The sequence below is a fragment of the Girardinichthys multiradiatus genome, chromosome 5, assembly GCF_021462225.1.
Source record: "Girardinichthys multiradiatus isolate DD_20200921_A chromosome 5, DD_fGirMul_XY1, whole genome shotgun sequence".
In the NCBI taxonomy this organism is placed as follows: Eukaryota; Metazoa; Chordata; class Actinopteri; order Cyprinodontiformes; family Goodeidae; genus Girardinichthys; species Girardinichthys multiradiatus.
This window is the reverse complement of record NC_061798.1, coordinates 50,973,119-50,979,579: the sequence shown is the minus strand read 5'-3', so window position 1 is coordinate 50,979,579 and position 6,461 is coordinate 50,973,119. Positions and strand designations below refer to the sequence as shown.

The following is a 6,461-nucleotide window of genomic DNA, read 5'->3' as shown; positions in this document are numbered from 1 at the left end:
CCAGGCTCAGTGTGAGCGGCCATCTGCCACGACCGACTGGAGGTTTGAGAGAACAGAGCAGAGACACAAAGAGAACAAAGAAGCACTGATCCAGGAGTACTTTCTATGGGAAGGAAAAGTAAATGTTAATGGATGTAGCTCCTTTAGTCGTTTCATCTACAAAGAAAGAACAGATAAACTCTGAGCCAGTTTTCAAGGTTAGAGTCTGAAAGAGAGAACATAGAGTTAGTCACAGTAAAAGCTCAGTAGTAGCCATGTCTAGGAGAGAGAAAGGGTTAAACACTAAAAGACAGGGCCATGTGGATCATCTGTAGAAGGTAAGCATTAAGTTGTTGCCAGCAGAAGCTCGGACGATTCCCCTCTCCAGAAAGGTGTCACAGGTAGACACAGAGTCAGGCCAAGTGTAGCTTCTAGGAAGAGAAAAGAGAGAACAAAGTTAAGAGCTGAAATAATAGCAAACAATGCAAGCAATTCACACCAGACAACTTTTCAGGTATGGGCGAAAAATTGCCATGTTCACTTCTTATTTTCTCAGCTGAGTCCCTCCAGCCAGTTCTGGGTCTGAATCGGCCTCGTCTTCCCCTGACTGACTCCTTTTGATGTGGAGGAGCAGCTGCTCTCCACCGAACTCTCCCTGGACAGCGGAGGTCTTCATTTGTTGCCAACACCAAGTCCAGACACCCAGAAAGACAAAGAAAAACATATTTTATAGGAACAAAAACACTTTCTTTAAAATAAGGGCACTTAGTCATTTCTATATTTATGTAAAATGGAGAGAAATTGGTACCAGACAGAAAATATGAAGCACAGTTTGCATCTAAATAACATAAAATGTCATGTTTGAAACATCACCTTGTATCTTTGGTCTTGATCTGTTGCAGACAGTCTATGCAGATATTGCATAAAAACATACAGACAAACTGCTAAAGCCACCCTCTCCTGCTGTCCCTTTAATTACAACATTGTTCAGCTCTGCATCCTTTTACTTAGGAGCCAAACTGGGGAAGAGCCACATGTGGTTCTGGAGCAGCAAGAAGCAGGGCCTTAATGAAGGTGGTGGCGTGAACTTTTCTTCCTCCTAATGGTAGAACAGAATAGAGGTTCTTTGTGATGTTTACTGGCAGAAACTGTGTAGCGTCAGAGTCCGTTTGGGTCTAACTGAACGTACAGCTGCAGCAATGAGGCATGACTATGGTCTATATTTCCTGCTACATAATGAACTTTAAATTATACAGGTCCTTCTCAAAATATTAGCATATTGTGATAAAGTTCATTATTTTCCATAATGTCATGATGAAAATTTAACATTCATATATTTTAGATTCATTGCACACTAACTGAAATATTTCAGGTCTTTTATTGTCTTAATACGGATGATTGTGGCATACAGCTCATGAAAACCCAAAATTCCTATCTCACAAAATTAGCATATTTCCTCCGACCAATAAAAGAAAAGTGTTTTTAATACAAAAAACGTCAACCTTCAAATAATCATGTACAGTTATGCACTCAATACTTGGTCGGGAATCCTTTGGCAGAAATGACTGCTTCAATGCGGCGTGGCATGGAGGCAATCAGCCTGTGGCACTGCTGAGGTCTTATGGAGGCCCAGGATGCTTCGATAGCGGCCTTTAGCTCATCCAGAGTGTTGGGTCTTGAGTCTCTCAACGTTCTCTTCACAATATCCCACAGATTCTCTATGGGGTTCAGGTCAGGAGAGTTGGCAGGCCAATTGAGCACAGTGATACCATGGTCAGTAAACCATTTACCAGTGGTTTTGGCACTGTGAGCAGGTGCCAGGTCGTGCTGAAAAATGAAATCTTCATCTCCATAAAGCTTTTCAGCAGATGGAAGCATGAAGTGCTCCAAAATCTCCTGATAGCTAGCTGCATTGACCCTGCCCTTGATAAAACACAGTGGACCAACACCAGCAGCTGACACGGCACCCCAGACCATCACTGACTGTGGGTACTTGACACTGCACTTCTGGCATTTTGGCATTTCCTTCTCCCCAGTCTTCCTCCAGACTCTGGCACCTTGATTTCTGAATGACATGCAGAATTTGCTTTCATCTGAAAAAAATACTTTGGACCACTGAGCAACAGTCCAGTGCTGCTTCTCTGTAGCCCAGATCAGGCGCTTCTGCCGCTGTTTCTGGTTCAAAAGTGGCTTGACCTGGGGAATGCGGCACCTGTTGCCTATTTCCTGCACACGCCTGTGCACGGTGGCTCTGGATGTTTCTACTCCAGACTCAGTCCACTGCTTCCGCAGGTCCCCCAAGGTCTGGAATCGGCCCTTCTCCACAATCTTCCTCAGGGTCCGGTCACCTCTTCTCGTTGTGCAGCGTTTTCTGCCACACTTTTTCCTTCCCACAGACTTCCCACTGAGGTGCCTTGATACAGCACTCTGGGAACAGCCTATTGGTTCAGAAATGTCTTTCTGTGTCTTACCCTCTTGCTTGAGGGTGTCAATAGTGGCCTTCTGGACAGCAGTCAGGTCGGCAGTCTTACCCATGATTGGGGTTTTGAGTGATGAACCAAGCTGGGAGTTTTAAAGGCCTCAGGAATCTTTTGCAGGTGTTTAGAGTTAACTCGTTGATTCAGATGATTATGTTCATAGCTCGTTTAGAGACCCTTTTAATGATATGCTAATTTTGTGAGATAGGAATTTTGGGTTTTCATGAGCTGTATGCCAAAATCATCCGTATTAAGACAATAAAAGACCTGAAATATTTCAGTTAGTGTGCAATGAATCTAAAATATATGAATGTTACATTTTCATCATGACATTATGGAAAATAATGAACTTTATCACAATATGCTAATATTTTGAGAAGGACCTGTACAGTCCAGGAAAAACACATTTTTAATTTCTGCATGTTCTTAGGCTACCTGTCTCTATGCAGAATCCTGGAAAGTCAATGTGAGCCAAGCTGTAGCGGTCCATTTTTATTTTGTACTGTTTAAATCCGTCCTAACAATTCGAGCTGGCTGCCAGCCTTGCAGGCCTGTTCTGTTTCTTTTTAGAGCATGCCTCTTGACTGATGGGTCAACCACACCCTTAATTGGTTGAGAGCTCCCTGGTGTCCAATATGAGCCGATTGGGCTCTTTGTGCTGTCCAGCATCAGTGGGAGTCCAGTCAGGAAGATACTGATGCCTCTTCAGAGATCGCCCCCTATCACACACACACACACACACACACACACACACACACACACACACACACACGCACACACACACACACACTGAGTCTCTAGTGCAGAGAAAACAACCCACAGAGTTAGAGCTTATATTGTTATTCAGTTGGACCTAAACGATGTTCAGCTGAAGCTTCACCCAGATGCTTCGACTCCGTGTATCTTCAGCATAAACATAAAGGTTGGTGAGCTAACCTCTGCAGTCACAAGAGACATTACTGCAGTCATGTACATGCAGGCGGTTGTAACGAGATAACTCTGAGTAATGAGCATTTTAATAACGCTGTGCCCTCAGGACTGGCACGTTATAGACTTAAACTCGTTGGGAGGCAGCTAACACAGTCACTAATCAGCCCCAGAGCTGCAGCATGCGTCCACGCTGGGATGTTCCAGGCAACAAGTAGACATCCCATATTAATGTTGTTCCCGGGAAGACGTGTTAGCCAAGCTGTGGGCTGAAACACTTAAAGCAGAATTAATGTGATCTGAAGCAGCAGGCCTTGGCCCTCTTTTCGTTTCTCTCAATCAGCTGAGCGACACTTTCACTGTCCCGTGTCTACTAATCTAATCAGCAAGGTGATTGCACTTTCCCCCTGTTCTCCTCCACTGAGTGATATTTAAATAAAAAGACCAAGCTAGCCCTGAGTCCTGAAAGAAGTCCAACTTCGGTCCTAATATGACGGCATTACATTCATCCACTGTTTTGAACATGGTGTATAAGATTCTAAACAACCCAAAAATCAACCTTTTTTTAATGCCTCATCGGCTTCAGCTTTTCTCAGTAAACTCATCGCTCTGAGACTGCACCTGATGAATGTGGAGAAATATTTAGCCTGAAATGATGAAGGCATGCTGCATTTCACGGACAATTAGCTGTGCAGCCACCAAACTGGACTTTCTGCAGGCTCACTCTAGGAGTTAAAGAGTCACACCAACTACGTTTGGCCTGAACAAATTAGATTCTCCTGCAGGTACGCAACTGTGAAATTAATACTAAAAAGATCCTTTTAAAAAAGTCTGTTAAAGTCCACAATGATACTTCAAAGAGTTCCCTCAGTGAAAAGGTGGTTGGTCAATGGATGAAGCTGCTGTCATTTACCCACCTTACAAAAACTCTGGAGCAAAGAAATATAGTTTGACAGGCAATAAATTCACCTTCTGCAACAATTCTATTTCACTGTGAAATAGCGATTAGAACTGCATTGATTTATTGAAAAAAGTTCAATGCTTTTTGTCACTTGTTTCAGAAAGAGAAGCTCATCTATTATATAAATTCATCACACATAGAGTGAAATATCTCAGCCTTGATTTCTTGTCATTTTCATGATTCTGACTAACAGAACGTAAACTCTGAATTTAGCATTTCAGAAACTAGAATATTCAAATTAATAAAAATATATTATACAGAAATGTCATGCCTCTGATAAGTATGTTCATTTCTATGAACTCAGTACTTGGTCTGGGCTCCTTTTGCATGAATTACTGCATCAATGAGGCATGGCATGGAGTAGATCAGCCTATTGTTCTGCTGAGGTGTTCAGGAAGCCCATGTTGCCCTGATAGCAGCTTTTAGTTCTTCTTCATTGTTGATTCTCGTGTCTTTCATCTTCCTCTTGACAAAATTCCATTGATTCTCTATGGGGTTCTGGTCAGTCACTGATGCTCGTGGACCTTTTCCTACTACACCTTTTCCTTCCACTCAACTTTCTATGAATATGCTATAACTTTATTACAATAATCACATTTTCTGAGACACTGAATTTTGGGTTTTATTACCTATAAGCTATAAACGTAAAAATTACAAGAGATAAAACCTTAAAATATTTCACTCTATGCAGGATTAATCTACATAAGCTATGAGTTTCACTTTCTGAAATAAGTGAGAAAAAATATTGGACTTTCATGGAGCTGTACTTGTATTTATGTGCAAAGTTTTACTACCTTCAGTGTAGACGAGTCATTGGATCTGTCTGTCGGATCCCTGATTTGTATCCTGGGCTGATCCGGCTGTTTCCAGTTTCCGCTCCAGCACTCAGCTTTTCCATCTAAATCAGGTCTTCTTTGTCGTGGCCAGTGCTTAAATCTCAGCTAAAAAATAAAAATAAAGTGCTGTATCAATGCCTTTGTGTGTGTGTGTGTGTAATTATTATCTGTCTAGAATGCTTAGACAGCTAGGTTTAAGCTCGAAGTGTGTGTGACCTACATTTTTAATTATGGCTGCTGTATTAACCGTAGTAACAATGACTCTATGTATGCAGTTATAATGCTCTTTGTCACTAGGATAATTAAACATTAATTTAAGGAGGTTTAACAAAATATTGCATTATTTCTATAACAATGCTCCATTTAGGGCATTCAGAACTAAATTACACAGAAAATTCGAATAGGTGAAATATTTACACAATACTTAATACTAAGTGTGCACCAATATTGATATTGATATCTAATACTCAACATTAATATTGCTCTCATGGCCGAAAACCAATAGTTCCCTACCCTTTCGACACCGTGAAAAACAACCACACCGCTGGCATTGCCTCTTTGCTTCAGGTAAACACCCCACAATCATGCGCTGCATCACTATCCCTGTCACATGACCAAGCAGATACCACATGATCAACCCCCTCCCCTTCCCTTCCTCCCCCCTCCAGAAACACAGACTGTGACAAGGGAAATAAACTGGTTGTTAATATTGGCCCAGGTTTATTGATAGGGCCGAAACTGATATGTTAAGAAATGATTAACATCGGCCAATACCGATGTTAATGACAATAGAGCGTTCATCCATACTAAATACTAATAAAAAGAAAACAAAAGTGTTTTTCTCCATGTCTGAGCTGAAGTAAAATGGAGTCTAAGCTGTATCGCAACCAGAACCAACTCTGCAGCATTTAGGTGTTCACACTCTAGATAAAGTCATAAAGACCAAAAAAATACAAAATAGTAAAATGCGATAAAAAGCTTATAAAGGTTAAAACCTCTCAAACGTTGCAGCTTCTGGGCCTTGGGTTCTAGACCGGCTGATGTCAGTCATTCTCTCTTAATTCTTTCTCTGCTCTGTTAAATTTTTGGTCAACTAGAATATAACCAAAATACAATTATTCTCTTAAGAAGAAACATTTGTCAACCATACAGTTTTAAAAAGTTAGAGGTTTTGAGTTGCATAAAATAGGATTAAAATGAGCTCCAAAGACTCCAAGTGTCCATCCGTGCAAAAAACTTTGGTTTTCCTACTAGTGGGACTTGTCCAGGATGCTTCCTGAT

General features: G+C 41.3%; 1 long non-coding RNA gene across 1 annotated transcript; it reads right to left on the bottom strand.

Moving 5' to 3' along the window:
- Nucleotides 1-354: 354 nt before the first annotated feature.
- LOC124867762 lies at nt 355-5,745 on the bottom strand. Its single transcript, XR_007038142.1, has 4 exons — nt 5,694-5,745; nt 5,139-5,285; nt 853-1,078; nt 355-649 (listed from the first exon to the last, which is right to left on the bottom strand). It is a non-coding gene; the product is annotated as an uncharacterized LOC124867762 (long non-coding RNA).
- Nucleotides 5,746-6,461: the final 716 nt, after the last annotated feature.